The 15,545-nt window shown below is 40.1% G+C and overlaps 1 protein-coding gene across 15 annotated transcripts in view; it reads left to right on the top strand.

Moving 5' to 3' along the window:
• Positions 1–15,545, top strand: part of PSD3 (pleckstrin and Sec7 domain containing 3) — an 804,858-nt gene that overhangs the window by 232,451 nt on the left and 556,862 nt on the right. The window contains exon 1 of one of the 15 annotated variants that reach the window (XM_069075752.1): positions 15,541–15,545. This exon is cut by the window's right edge and continues 317 nt beyond it. The exons of the other annotated variants lie outside the window; for them this stretch is intronic. The gene's annotated coding sequence lies outside the window, so the exon portion shown is untranslated. Of the gene's footprint in view, positions 1–15,540 lie in introns of those variants that run through there. 15 annotated transcript variants of the gene reach the window in all.

Genomic DNA, 15,545 nt, shown 5'->3' with positions numbered 1-15,545 from the left:
CCCCCACTCCAAAAAAGCAAATAATAATAATAATAATAATAATAAATAGGAGAAGGTTAATGCATAAAGAGAAACCGAAAAGTAGAGAGAGATGAGGATGGATGGAATAGGAGAAGGTATTTGCATTGTTGCCAGGTTGCTGGCCAGAGATGGAGAAATTTGGAGAATTAATTGAGATGGCATTGAAGTGAGCATCTCTAGGGCCTCTCATGAAATGGCAGCTCTAGGTAGGGACTCAGCAATCAGAAGAGTAGGACCTAGGATGGAGGTACTGTGGGAGAGGGAGAGTGAGTGCACATAGGAATCATTCATGAGAGCCCTATATGTGGGGAATATGGGTGTGTGGGGAGAGGGTACAAATGAAGAGGCAACTCAGACTTGCGATGTTGCAGAACTTAAGATGTCTTCTAGTGATGGTGTCACTCTGATCTCTCTGGGAGCCCACTCCCTGTAGGTCCCAGGGTGACTGCTGTGTCTATGGTCGCTGCTGGCACATTGCCTTGTGGCGTCTTTGCTGTGTTGCTCTGTTCAATTCTTAAACTCATATAGATGTTCTTATATGCTTCGTAATAGTTCTTTCCCAGTTCTTGGGTCATCTCTTCAAGTCTACAAACCATCTTCAGTTTCAGTCAGGTAGGACATGTTGATTAAAACCTTTTCCTGATAAAGACAGGCTATAATTTTTTAGTTATTCCCACTACACCCAGTTAACATTAGTCTGGCAAAATGCTCCAGGGCTTCATACGGGTTTTTCCCTTTTTTGTTTTGTCTGGCTGGAGATCCAAATCTGCTTAACATAGTTACTCTTAGATACTTCCAAGATCCTCTAGCCTGCAAATTAATTTGAGCCACAATAAAAGATTTGTGAAGAAGGCAAGGTCATTGCTCTCCACTCACCTAGCCCAGATTCGTGTCTTTATTATGTATATCTACAGGGAGCAAAGTCTGATTGCTTTTTTGCTATATTTTGCCAAGTGGAAAATTTGAGTCTTCCTACAAACACATTCTAGTATTTTGCCAAGATTTGAATTAATGTTCCATGTACTGTAATTTACAAATTCTACTCTCTCTCTTTAGAAAAAAAAAAATGGGATGGTATTTGTATCTCTGCACTCTGGCTTTCTCTTCCATTCTCCATGATCTTTTTTTTTTTTTAAGCAATCGGGGTTAGGTAACTTGCTCAAGGTTACACGGCCAGGTGTTTCTGGGTGGGTGCTGAGTATCTGAGCCCGGATTTGATCCAGGTCATCCCGACACTGGAGCCGGTGCTCTTACTCGCTGAGCCACCTGGCCGCCCCTAAGCAATTGGGGTTAAGTAACTTGCTCAAGGTTACACAGCCAGGTGTTTCTGGGTGGGTGCTAAGTGTCTGAGCCTGGGATTCCATCTCCAGGTCATCCCAATACTGGAGCGATGCTCTTACTCACTGTGCTACCTGGCCGCCCCTCTCCATGATCTTTTAAAGATCAGTGATGTCAATAGTTATGTCTGTCAATTCTTTCAGTACACGGGCATGTAGTTTAATTAATCCTTTTGATTTGAACTCATCAAGGCAGGTTGGTGCTCTCTTATTTTCTCCTTGTGTATCTTGAGTTTTAGCTCTGATAGCCCTTTGTGTTCTGACCTTTCTAATCCAAAGATCATTTTCCTTAGTAAAGGAAGACAAAAACTAAATAAAAATTTTAGTAGTTTTTTTTCTTCTCTCCTCCATTATCATGGCTTTATCCATTTCTTTGATATTTCTCTTGCTCCCAACATAGCTAAAATATCCCTTTTTATTAACCTTATCATTTATCATTAGTGTCAATGAATTCTTTATAGTTCTTGCTGGGGAGAGGTCTTTGCAAAACTTGATCTTATCTAAGCTTATCTGCAACTGATTGAGTATTGATAGGTATTTCATTTATTCATTCTTTCACCAAATGTTGAATCTTTACCATGTTCAAAACAGATTTAGGTGCTAGGGATGGCTATAGAGTAGTAGAAAAAATCTTGGATTTGGAATCAGATGACCTGGATTCAAAGCCTAACTCTGTTACTTACTACCTGTATGACCTTGGTCAACACACCTAACTTTTGTGAACCTGAGTTTCCTCATTTATAGACTGAAGGGGCTGGACTAAATGGCCTCTAAGATACCCTCCACCTTTGTCTATTATCCTATGTTTCCTTGGCCAAATCATGTAACATCTTTAGGCTTGTTTTACAGTTTAATATTTGTTGGAATAAATGACATCTAAGATCACTTCTCACTCAAAACCCTATGACAGGCCATACAAATAGAATTGGGTTTTATTGGATTGTTTCTTAATGGTTCCTTGAAGCTGTATTTTGTAGTTATTTTCTTTAAGAATAATTATATGAACACCACATGTATTAATAACTATTAGCCTGGAGAAATATATATTAATTAGACTTTTCTGAGTTTTTTCTTTATAGCTTTTGCTGAGCAGTTAATGAACAAAAATTGGTAATATTGCTAATGTAGGCATAGAAAAAAACTTGTGACAAAGTGGGAAATCGCAAGAATACAGATATATAACACCTTGTCTCCCATTCTCTTTCCAAAAGAATGAAATGATATTGATCAAAAGTGAGGGATGGTTGTAGCCTGCAGGGAAAGAGCAAAACACAGAAACTGCTATTTAAACATTTGAGAAAGAGAACAAGATTTACATGATAATGAATTGGAAATATTCTCTTATAGACAGAACATAATTTTTAAGACACATCCAAATAAAATTAAAATAATTCCATTTTTCAGTGAAAGGATATTGAAAATTAATAAACTTAATTAATAGAAAGTTTAGATAATTAAAATGTCGTGTAAAATCACATTAGTTTTTAATTATCAGAATAAGTCTAATTTATTTAGAGTGGTGTTCTCCAAAGTTGGGACCAGGGCCCTATGGAGGGGCCCTAAGGCATAACCCTAAGAGAGATGTGGTATGACTCCAAAGGGGTGAAATTATTCAATCATAAAATGGGAAGATGGTTTTAATCCTACCTTAATAGTCAATCATGGGGCTTATCTCCAACCCAAACTTACTCATTACACATTGTAGATCAATACTCCTTTCTTCCACCCCACTTTATTAACTCTCAACCTTCTACTTTATAAATGAAAAGTCTGGCATCTTGAGGTAGTTATGCTTAAATACTACTAGGGCATCCACACAAACATAATTGTATGGTTGCCACTGGGAAATTTCCTGCTTTTCTCCTCAACCTTCCTTATCTCCACATATCCACCAAGGGAAAAATAAATAAATTGCTAATAGGAGTACATAATCAAAAAAGTTTGCAAAACACTGATTTAGAGGACTAAGGAAATTAGGCCAGGGTTCAAGTCCAGATGCTTCAGGTAATTCTCTGGTCTTATCCAAAATCTGATTCTAGTCCACCAATGATATGCATCTGTGGGAAACTGTCTTGATCCAAGCCAACAAAAATGTATTATGTCTACTGTGTCCTGGGGCTGGGGTAAAAAGATAAAACCAGAACCCAAACCAAAAGATAGTTTTTGCCTTCAAGGAACTTATTCCACTGAGGGGACAGAGCATGTAAATGAATAATTATAGATAAAGGAAAATTTGAGAAGGGACAGAGCCCTAACAAGATAGACTTCTCCTAGAAAGAGATTTGCTCACCTCAGAGCAAAGGTATATAATCACATTATAACAATAATAATAATAATAATAACTGACATTTACCTGAAATCCCTGACCTTAGAAGTTTCAAAGAGTTAGAAGAGAGTCACAGGAATCCAGGAACTGGAACCCAGGCTGTTCTACAGCCTGTAAAACAAGAAGCAAGGATCAACTTTTGAGACTTTGTCAGTCAATAAATAAGTGCAACTAGGTGCTGCAATAGATAAGAGTACCAGGACTGGCATCAGGAAGACTCATCTTCCTGAGTTCAAATCCTGCCTCAGACACTTACGAACTGTGTGACCCTGGGAAAGTCACTTAACTCTGTATACCTGAGTTTCTTCATCTGTAAAATGAGTTGGAAAAAGAAATGACAAAGCACTATAGTATCTTTATCAAGAAAACCCCAAATGGGGTTACAAAGAGTCAGACATGATTGAAATGACTGAACAACAATAATGTGATAGCTACTCTGCTAAGCTGTGTAGAGGTCATCTTCAGGATTCTGGTACAGGGGATGTACTCATCTGGTAACAGTGATGACTTTACCATGGTGGTATGGGATAGAGAATGCCATGGTGGGGTATTAAGAAAAATATTTTTTCTTTTTAGCTATTATCTTTTAGGTATAAACGTCACTTACATTGGGGTTTTAAAAGGTATTGTTATGTTAGTCACTGGTTCTACCACAGTGATGGTGGGGAGAGGGGAACTCAGCCAGTAGGGATTTGAGCCAATGACAACAGAGAAAGAGAAGCACCATCCAACCCTTCAGGGTTACCCTCTGGAACCATAAGGAAATGTAGCAAGCCTGGCTTTGAGACAGAAGGCCAGGGCATACTCATTACCTACATGGTATTTTAATCAATCATTCAACAAGCATTTATTAAATCCTTAGTCTAAGCCTGGCACTGAGCTAGGTTCTGGGATTCAAATAAAAAATGAGACAGTCCATGTTCTCAAGAGAATATAACATTTATTATTATACATCACATCATATATTATATTATATAGTTCTTCAACATTCATTCGTTTAACTTGTGATTTCAAGCACTTGTGTGATTTTATTAGTAACCTTATTTTCACTTTCATGTTGGAAGCCACACACATTCATGGCTACACAGAGTAGAGATAGAGTGTTGGAGTGTCAGAGGTGATGTTGAGACCTGCCTAGTCTTGGCGTCTTCTGACATCATTGACTGAAGTCCCAGCAACCTCTCCCTTGGTTTTCAGAAAACCAAGGTTTATAGCAGTATAGTATATAATACAACACCCTCACACTGCTATCTGTGTGATAGTGAAATTCAGGTTAAAAGATGTTTTAGTTTTAAGAATTTTATTTGCTCTACAGTATTTATGGTACCATTAGATTTCATGTCTATGAAAAGTGAATACAGTCTGAAATCAATGGATTTTTTTTTAATTGAGATGTTAGTACAAAAGGTCACAGACATCTAGGGAATTACTAGTGAGAAAAAAACATTTTGCATGTTACTAATTTTATTCTGTGTACTGCATCCTATGGGTTATTTCATGGTTACTCAAGAAAAGTGCATATTGTCAGAATCAGTGTTTTGTTATGAAGAGTTGAATGCAGAAAAGTGTATTTTCAGCAATCTCTAGCAAAAGATTATAGTTTTTGTTGGCTGTGAGGACCTACCCCCTCTTTCACATAGGTTTATTGTATCAACAATTATGATTTTTACTTTCACGCCCTTTTCTAGGAACATTGCCCCCACAAAAGTTGAGGATTGACTGTTCTATCTATCTATCTATCTATCTATCTATCTATCTATCTATCTATCTATCTATCTATCTATCTATCTAGGCAGGGATGAGTATGTATATCTGGGAGCTTTAGTCTAGGTAAATCACAGGAATTATAAGTGAAGCCAAAATGGAGATTATAGATTGTCATTTGTCATGCTAATTTCAGTAGCAATGATAATATTGATTTTTGTTCCCAGAACAAAAGGGAAAAGTAAAGGAGTTGGGGTGGGGAGGATTAAATTACTCATCTTCCAACCTAGGCTGCTATGTGTCTCCTGGGTGAGTCTCAAAATTGAGTGGATTAACTTCTAGAGGTTGGGGGGGGGGGGGGGAAGAGGGAGGAGAAAAGTGCTTTGAGTGCTGATCTCTTTTGATATATGGAATACTTAAAAGGAAAAAAAGGAAGGACATTTTCTTGTCTTTTATCAGCTTTCCTTAGTCTTCAAAAATCAGGGTATCTTAGCCCCTGTTTTTCACCCAAATATACCTTGATTCCATTATTTTTCCTAAAACTACCCAGTTCTTATAGTCCTCTGGCATACAGACAAATTCCTTGATGTAAATTTCCCCCAATGAATTTTGTCATAATCATTCCTTCCTCACTTCCTGTGAACCAATGGATTCATGTTGGAGAGGATGTTTTTTGATAAGGTGGAGTATTTTTGCATCTAATTTTCAATATCTAGAGTAAAATCTTATTAATATACTTTGCAATTTCAGTTTTATGGAAATTAAACCTGGGCTGGCTTTGTACTATCTATGAAGAAGGGGTTTGCTCTGAGGGGAGGTAGAGTAAGAAAAATTAGAAAGAACTATTTATTTAACTGAGTGAAAAGAAAATAAATTTTATTTAAAGATTTAATTCAAGAAGGTAATTCAGTCTCATAGGTATCATTTAGATTTAAGGGTTGGGGGGGAGGGGGAATTAATTCCTGGATAAAACATGAAAAAGACAGAGCTTTCAAAAGTAAGTTAAAATGAATGATTGACTAGGATTATGTATTGAGATAAAAAAGGACCATTGGGAAACAAGCAAACTAGAAAGGCAAACTTAATGGAAAGCACTTGGGTGGGCTACATTAGGGAAAGCAAAAGATGATATATTGTGCTGAAAGTGTAGAACAGACTTCCTAGACAGAAGGAGGAATTAGCTGATGATTTCTTTTTTCTTTTTTTTAAAGCAATTGGGGTTAAGTAACTTGCTCAAGGTTACACGGCCAGGTGTTTCTGGGTGGATGCTAAGTGTCTGAGCCTGGATTCGATCCCAGGTCATCCCGACAGTGGGGCCGGTGCTCTTAGTCGCTGTGCTACCTGGCCGCCCCAGCTGATGATTTCTTGAAATAGATCACAAATCTGGCAGAGAGGCAGGATAAGGCTATGATGGGAAATATCAACTATATGGACATTTGCTAAAATCAGAGCTGATCAAAACTTGTTTTGCCTTGGACATAATACTGACCATTAAAAGGGGGAGAAAGTAAAAAGTTTGCTACTCTGACCAATAAGCAAAGAATTCGTTGTCTAAGTGGGACCTTTGGTCATTAGAAAGCGACCTTTTCATCTCGGCTTAATTAAGATCATAGGATAACAAATTTTAGAGGATCAAATGTCTTAAGGTTGGAACAATAGTAAGTTGCAAAGCCAGCATTTGAACCCAAGTGACTCTGAATTTGTTATTCTTTCTTGCAGTAATCTTGGCCTTGTTCTTTTGAAGATTTTAAAAACAATAACATGTTTTAAATTATTTTTTCACTTCCCAGTCAAATTTTATTTTTTTTCCTTCCCACCTCCTGTCCTCTCACTAAAAAATAAAAAGACATTTATAACCAATATACATAGTCACAAATAGTCAAAACAAATTCCCTCACTGACCATGTTTTTTTTTTTTTTTGGAGGGCAATTGGGGTTAAGTGACTTGCCCAAAGTCAAGTGTGTCAAGTGTCTGAGGCCGAATTTGAACTCAGGTCCTCCTGAATCCAGGGCCAGTACTCTATTCACTGCACCACCTAGCCGCCTCACTGACCACGTTTTGTTCTGTATATTTAATTCACCACATCTGTATCAGGAGAGCATTATTTCTCATGAGTCCTACAGAATCACAGTTGATTATTGCATCAATCATAATTCTTAAGTCTTTCAAAATTGTCTTTATAATTTTGTGGTTTTAGTATAAAGTATTCTCTTTGTTCTTTATCATTGTTGTCAGTTCATGCAAGTCTTCTCAGGTTTCTTCAAGACCATCTCTTTCATAACTTCTCACATCACAATAGTAGTCCATTACATTAATATACCATAATTTGTTTGCCTGTTCCCCAACTGATAAGTGCTCCCTTAATTTCCACTTCTTTGAACTATAAAAGGAGCTGCTATAAACATACATATGTACATATTGGACCTTTTCATCTTTCTTTGATCTCTTTGAGGCATAAACCTAGAGTGGTATTGATAGGTCAAAGGGTATGTACAGTTTAGTCATTTTCTGAGCATAGGTCCAAATTGCTTTCTGGCATAACTGTGGTAATTCATGACTCTAGTAACAGTGCATCAATGGGCCTGTTTGTCTTTGACCCCTCAAACTTTTGTCATTTTCCCTTTTTTTAAATGTCAACTTTGCCAGAAGGGTATGATCCTTGCTGCTTCATGAACAAAATTCTCCATTTGTTGGCTGTGGGTGTTTCCTCTGCCTGTCCCCCATGCCTGGAATGCTCTCCCTCCTCATCTCTGGTTACTGGCTTTCCTGACTTCCTGAAAATCCCAGCTAAAATTCTACCTTCTACAGGAAGTCTTTCCTAAACCCTTTTAACTCTAGGGTTTTTCCTCTCTTAATTATTCCCTACTTATCCTGTATATACCTTGCTTGTACATATTTGTTGCTTGTTGTCTTCCCCATCACATTGTCAACTCCTTGAGGGCAGAGGCTATTTTTTGCCTCTTTTTGTATCCCAAGCACTTAGCACAGTGACTGGTACACAGTAGGCACTAAATAAATGCTTATTGACCAACCAGTAGGTATGCCGTTGAACTTCAGAGTTACTTTAATTGCAGTTCTCTAATTATTAATGATTTGGAGATATTTTTTTCATATAGCTATAGATAGTTTGGATTTCTTTCACTGAGAACAGACTGTTCATATCCTTTGATCATTTATCAGTTGGAGAATGGCTCTCATAAATTTGAATTAGTTCCTTATAGATCTTGGAAATGAACTTGCTGTAGTTTTCCCCCCAGTTAACTGTTTCCCTTCTAATCCCAGGTGCATTTTGATTTATTTATGCAAAAACGTTAAAATGTCACATAATAAAAATTGTCCCATTTTATCTTCTGTGATCTTCTCTATCTCTTGTTTGCTCATGAATTCTTTCTGTCTCCCTATATCTGAAAGATAATTTCTTCCTTATTCATCTGATTTATGATATGACCTTTTATATCTAGGTCACATTTCCATTTGGATATATTTGGAGCTTATGTTAGTATATGTTGTGAAGTATTGGTTTAAACCCAATTTATGCCAGACTGCTGTCTAGTCTTCCCAGAAGTTTTACAAATAGTGAGTCCTTAAACTGGTAGCTGGGGTCTTTGGGTTTATCAAATACCTTGATAGCCAATGGCACAGTGTATAGAATGCTGGGCCTGGAGTCAGAAATATTTGAGTTCAAATCTGGCCTCAAACACTTATTAGCTGTATGACCCTAGACAATTCATTTAACCCGGTTTGCCTCAATTTCCTCAACTGTAAAATAGGGATAATAATAGCACCTACCTTGAAGAGTTGTTGTGAGGATCAAAAGAGATGTTTGCTAAGCACTTAGCACAGTGCCTGACACATAATAGGAGCTATATAATGCTTATTCCTTTCCTTATCTCTTCCCTACTATGGTACTAGGTTCATTTGCTTCTATAATTTGTATACCTCACCTCTTCCACTGAGTGACCTCTCTTTTTTTAAACTAGTACCAATGATTACTGTGCTTTGTAGGACTACTTTGAGATCTTGTACTGCAAGGCCCCCTTGCTTTCTACTTTTTTTCCCTATTACTTCCCTTGAGATTCTTAGCCTTTTGCTCTTCCAGATCAATTTCATTATTTGTTCTAGTTCTATAAAGGAATCCTTTGGTCATTTGATTTATGTCATTAAATAAGTAAATTAATTTAGGTATTATTGCTACTTTTATTACATTGTTTTGGCATACTCATGGGCAATGAATATTTATAACTATTTTTAAATACCCTGTTAAGTGGATTACTGACAATTAGGGGGAGGAGACAATCCCCCCATCAATTGTTGAGTCTCTTTCATCCCTAAAACTATAAGGGTACCTACCACATCTCTTGGTTTAGTTTGGCCTTGGTTTCATCACGTCAGCATAACTGAACCCAACAAAATAACTATACAATTTTGGTCCAAAGAAAAGTATTTAGAAAATATAGATTATAGGGGAATTCTTAGCTCAATAATGAGCTAAGACTCTAGTATCTATCACATAGTTGTAGGGAATGAATGGCATGCAGAAGATGTGGAGGTTTTAATGGACTACAAGCTGAATAAGTTAACAATGTGATATAGTGGGGAAAAAACCCCCCCCAAATCCAAACCCAGTAATAAGAGAGGCACGGTGTTTAGGTCACGAGAGGTGATAGTCCCATTGTACTCTGCCCTGGCCAGACAACATCTGGAATACTGTGCTTTGTGTTGGGTGCCACAATATAGGAAGGACAGGCTGGAGTATGTCCAAAGAAAGAAGCCTCAGGAGTATTAGTTCAAGGAACTAGGGGTGTTTAACTTGGAGAGGAGAAGCGACAGGATATCTGTCTTCAGGTATTTTGAGGTTTGTCATATGGAAGAGGGATTAGCTTTGTTTTGGTTGGCCCGGAAGAGCAGAACTAGAAGCAAGGGGTGGAAGTTACAGGAAAACAGATTTCATCTCAATTTAAGAAAAAACTTTCTAGCAATCAGAGCTGTCCAAAAGAAGAGGCTGCCTTGGGATGTCAGGAGTTGCTAACAATTGGGGATCTTTAAGTCTAACTGCTTGTCTACTTGTTGAAGAAGTGGTGGAGAATTCTTGCCTTATGTCTAGATGAGGTTACATGACCTCTGAGGTCCCTTCCTGCACTGAGATGCTATGTTCTTTTGCACATTAATAATTTGTGGGCAGAGGATCTTGCTAATTGTAAATGTCAGCTACTCAACTGTTAACAAATATTTAATTATTAAATGCTTGCTACTTGCAAGGCACTTTGATAAATGGTTGGAAGATAAAGAAAAGCAAAGAGTCCCTGCCCTCCAGAGTCTTGCATTCTAATGAGGAAGACAATTTGCAAATAACTGTATATAGGAGAGAAATATTGTGTAAATAGAAGGTGATCTCAGAGTGAGGAACTGTTGGGAGGAGAATGACTAGGGGAAATTTGAACTGAGTCTTGAGAAAAGCCAGAGTGTGGAGATGAGGAGCAAGAATATTCCAGGCATAGAACACAGGCAGTGAAAAGGTATGGAGGTGGGAGGAGCAAATGTATCTCACATATTCATTAAAGTTGGCCCCAGAAGGAATTCCACTTGGAAACATTTCATTAGCCATTAGTGTGACCTGTTCTATGTACTTGAAAGTAACAAAATTGCACTAATAATTTTATTACCCAGCCATTTCACTAATTCACCCAAGTCATCTGAATCACTGTATATATAATACTACAAATTAAAGTTTTTGTCTCCCTTTTCTAGACCACTATCATCCCCTCCCCCAACCTCTATCTACCAACTATAATTCCTTTTCACCGCCCCCCCCTTCCTTAATATAATTGGTGAAAACTATAGATGTTAGTGACAACGTCTTGGCTTTATATTCTGATCTAGGAGAACCCTTGTCATTAGAAGCCATTTGCAGAACATTCTTGCTGCGTTAACCTTTGAAATGAAATTCAGGATAGTGATAGGGACTGTGTATGTGATTTCATTGATATAGGAACTTTCAGGTGGGGAAAACTCCCTTTGCCAATGTAGGTTAGCAATTTCTCTGCAAGTTATAGTCTTACAGCAAGGGCCTGTGAGTTAATTTGAAGGGACCTGTGAACCTGGATGGAAAAAATACTTCTTTATTTCAATAAAATTCTTGTCTCTTGTAATCTCTCTTATTGTTGGCATTTAAAAATTATGAGAAGATTCATTGATTTCAGCAGACTGCCAGAAAAGTCCATGACAAAAAAAGGTTAAAAATCCTGTCTCAGACAGTTGCTCAAAGCAGTACTGGGTTAATCGATTTGTCCAGGGTCACACAATCATCATGGTCACAGGTGTCCCTTGAACCCTTTTCTTCCTGACTCCTACACCAGTTTTCTAATCATTGCCTCCCCATGAAATAGAGAATAAGAAAATCTTAATTAAATGAGTAGACCTAGGAATTCTTTCTCCTCCCACACTAAAGTCCTTTCTCCACTGGCTTATGGTGGTATGGTTTGAAGGTTTATATGAGTTCAAGTGATTAAGTATTTTCAGATATAATCATTGTGTTTTCTTTCCTTTTTTTGTTTTTTGGAGGGCAATTGGGGTTAAGTGACTTGCCCAAGGTCATAAGGCCAGTTTTTGTGTTAAGAATCTGAGGCTGGATTTGAACTCAGGTCCTCCTGATTCCAGAGCCAGTGCTCTATTCACTGTGCCACCTAGCCGCCCCCGAAGACACTTCAATGCATCAGTTTTTGCTTTTTTTTTAATTGTGTTTTCTAAAGCATAAAAGGGTAGAAACCTGTCTAGGTGTTGGTACTGAGGAATTGTTTTCTATATTAAGCTAAAAAAGTGTTTCTTAAAACTTTTTTACCTTTATAAACTGTTTATATACCACAAGTCAAGCCAACTTTTGCCGTGAGATTGCTTTGCCTTTGGTACTTCTTCATCCCTCTCTTAATCTATCAGACCACAAAACTTTAAGCACAAAGGATTTTTAGGAGGGCAGTGGTTCAGTGAAGAAACAGTGTAGACCTCCTTCTGTTGGGCTAATACAATTTTCTGTGGAAACAAGAAGAGAAAGTACTGAGAAATACTGAAATTTGAAAAAACTTACAAGTAGGTAGTGTGCGCCAGACACAGGACCACTGAGCTGTCTGAAAAGATTAAGGGCTTTGAGCTGTGCTTTCCAGTAGTGGAGTTTGTCTATATTGATCCATCTACATTCCTTTAGCCTAGTTCCCTCTATTTATTAAGTACCTACTGTGTTCCATGCACTCTGTGCCAAGTAGTATAGAGAGAAAGGCAGAAAGAAAAAAATCTCTGTTTTCAAGGAGATCACAGTCTAATGCGGGAGAGAACAGGCAAACAACTACATATAAACAACACACACAGGATAACTTGGAGACAATCTCAGAGGAAAGGCACCAAGATTGTTCTGTCCGAGATACATTTGAGAATCGACAGTTTGACTAAGACTGGGATTCACTCTTTGATGTAGCCCTCATTAACACTGAACAAATACTGGATGGAGTCATGGAACTGCTGGGATGCCTCAATATCCCTTGGGAGACCCTGAGCTCTCTACCAGGTGTAGCCAGTTTTTGAACAGGGTTTCCTAAAGTTAAAAAAAAAAATGCAATTACTGTACTTCAATGTAATTGGTTTCCTTTGTATTCTGTGTATTTTGTATGCATGATTCTAAGAAAGGGTTCATGAGCTTCACCAATCTGTCATGATACAAAAAAGGTTAAAAACACCTGGTTTAGTATCTTTTCCATTCTCATCACTAACCTATTGGTATACTCAGTCATCCTCATAAAAATCTTAGTCCCTACTATTGTTTCAAATAAAATTTTGTTTTTGGGCCTTGGTATATATAGCCACAGTATTAATAAAGTAGCTTATATAGTATACAGGCACATTTATGTAGATCTTTCAAGACTTACATTAGATTCTCCTTTAAACTGTGAGCTCCTTGAAGGCAGGGACTGCTTTTTGCCTTTCTCTGTACCTCCAGCACTCAGTACTGTGCCTGACACACAGCAGATACTTGATAAATGTTTGCTGACTTACATACATTAACTAATTTAAGCCTGGCAGACAACCCTGTAAGGTAGGTATTTGGAGGTATTATAATCCTTATACTGGTGAGGAAACTGAGGCTCAGAGAGACTAGATGGCTTGCAGTGGACACAGAGCTGGCAGGGGTCTGAAGTAGGATGTATACCCGGAGCTTGCGCTTCAAGGACAGCATTCTATCCATCAAATTAACCTGCCTCCAAACTAAATTAGGAAGCTGGGGTTTGATCCCCGATGATCTTGACCCTAAGGTTAGCATCTCACCCCCAGATCTTCTTGACTTATTTTATTTGACTTTTATTTAATTGACTATTTTTATTTATTTAGATTAACGTTTTATGTACCAGGCCACATTAGCTATACATAGAGACTTGGGTTTCTACTTAACAGTGGTCAGTTGGGGCAAGAATTAATCTCCCTAGTATTTGTAGATCTTTTCTTCCTTGGCCAATGGAGGATGCACTCCTAACCGTTGACGGTTACTACCCCAGTTAAAAAAATATTTAAAATGGTTCTAATAGATGTATGTTTATATGTATTTCTATGTTATGTTTAAGTGAACAGAGAGATGCTAGTCATGATCTTCCATAACACTGGTTCATGCCTGGAAATCCCAAGTTTACACAGAATAGCTGGATAACTACCTGGGAGTGAAGCTCAGTGCCAGTCTGCCGTGGGCAGGGAGAAACGCCAGGAGATGTGGAGAGAAAGGGGAGGGCGGTCCACCCACAGGAACAAAGGGCCAAAGAAAACACCGGCACTTCACCTCCCTTTCACGTCCCTCCCCCAACCTAAACAAATCCGAAAACCCGTAACCTTGAACACAGGGGTATCTGGCCAGAACGGTTGCAACATTGTCCTTGAACGCAGCCGGAAAGGTTCCCATTCCTGGTGGGTGCGTGCGTGTGTGTATGCACGCGTGTGCGTGCACAGGACCTTCTACGTAACCCGAGTGGACGGGGGCCTCGACCCGCGCCAAGCGAACTTAAGAAGAAAGAGCGCGTGGGTCCGAACCGCGTGCGCAGCCCTAGGCTGCTGCTCCAAGCCCTATAGTGAATCCCCGTAACGCACGGCCTCGCCCCACTCCCGCGAGGGTCTGGAGGCTCGGTTCCCACCAACCCGGGCCCCTAGTTTGCAAACAAAGAGCGAGGGTCCAAGCTAGCGCACCAGTCTGCAAAGGCCGGTCCTTTGGGACTTTTAACAAAGTTGGGAGAGGACAGCGTCATGTCCACCCTACAACACACCTTTTCCAGAAGACTGGGGGGTAGGGGAGAATTCAGCTGAAAGACCATCCGAAAAGGCTTTTTTTTTCCCTTTTGGAGGGGATCTGGTGGAGAAATAGCAACAGGCGGGTTTCCTTTACTCCTGCCTGGACTCCCGGGCCGAAGTACCCCGCTTCTTTTCTTGGCAGTGAACAGGGCACGTTCCATCCAGGTCCCCGAGGTTGCAAGAGACCCCAGCGGCGCCAGGAGGTGAGCCCTATCTTTAGCCGCAGAGGGGTTTATTCCCCTGCCCCTCCCCTCCGCCTTCTCCCCCGCCCCCGCCACCCACACCGGGTGGGACAAAGGTAAGGACTAGGAAGCCCGGCTCGCTGCCCTCGGGAGCTACCAAGAGCGTGCCGGGCGCAGGGGAGAGGAGTCGGGGCGCGGGAGCAGCTCGAGCGGCCCCCGGGGCGGTAGCCGCCTTGGGAGCGCGCGAGCCCCGGGGCGACAGGCTGGGCAGCCCGTTCAGTCCGAGCTTCGGGCTATCCCGGACCGGCCGGCTGCTCCGCGGCTCGACCTAGCTCCCCAGGCGTCCCCCTCGGCAGCCCCAGCTCCTCCCCGGGCCAGCTCCCCACCCGTTCCCTCCTTCTATCTCCCCCCTCCCCTTGGCTCCGCCCCTTCCCCGGGGTCCGCCAGCCTCCCGGCTTAAGTCTGGGGCTGAGAGGTGTCATGCCTCCTGCTGCTCTAGTTTTGACGTTGCGGTGGGCAGCTGTGCAGGTCCGGGGCCGCTGGGGCGGCGGGAGCAGGCTACTGGGCTGCTCCAAGTAGTTGTGGGGCATTTCTCCCTAGTGGGTTTTGTGAGTGTGTGTGTGTGTGTGTGTGTGTGTGTGTGTGTGTGTGTGTGTGTG

Source organism: Petaurus breviceps, unplaced genomic scaffold (genome assembly GCF_028583685.1).
Source record: "Petaurus breviceps papuanus isolate PSGF00001 unplaced genomic scaffold, PetGlider_PUasm1.0 90919, whole genome shotgun sequence".
NCBI classification, from domain to species: Eukaryota; Metazoa; Chordata; class Mammalia; order Diprotodontia; family Petauridae; genus Petaurus; species Petaurus breviceps.
Note: the sequence above shows the minus strand (reverse complement) of the source record. Positions and strands in the feature narration are given on the sequence as shown.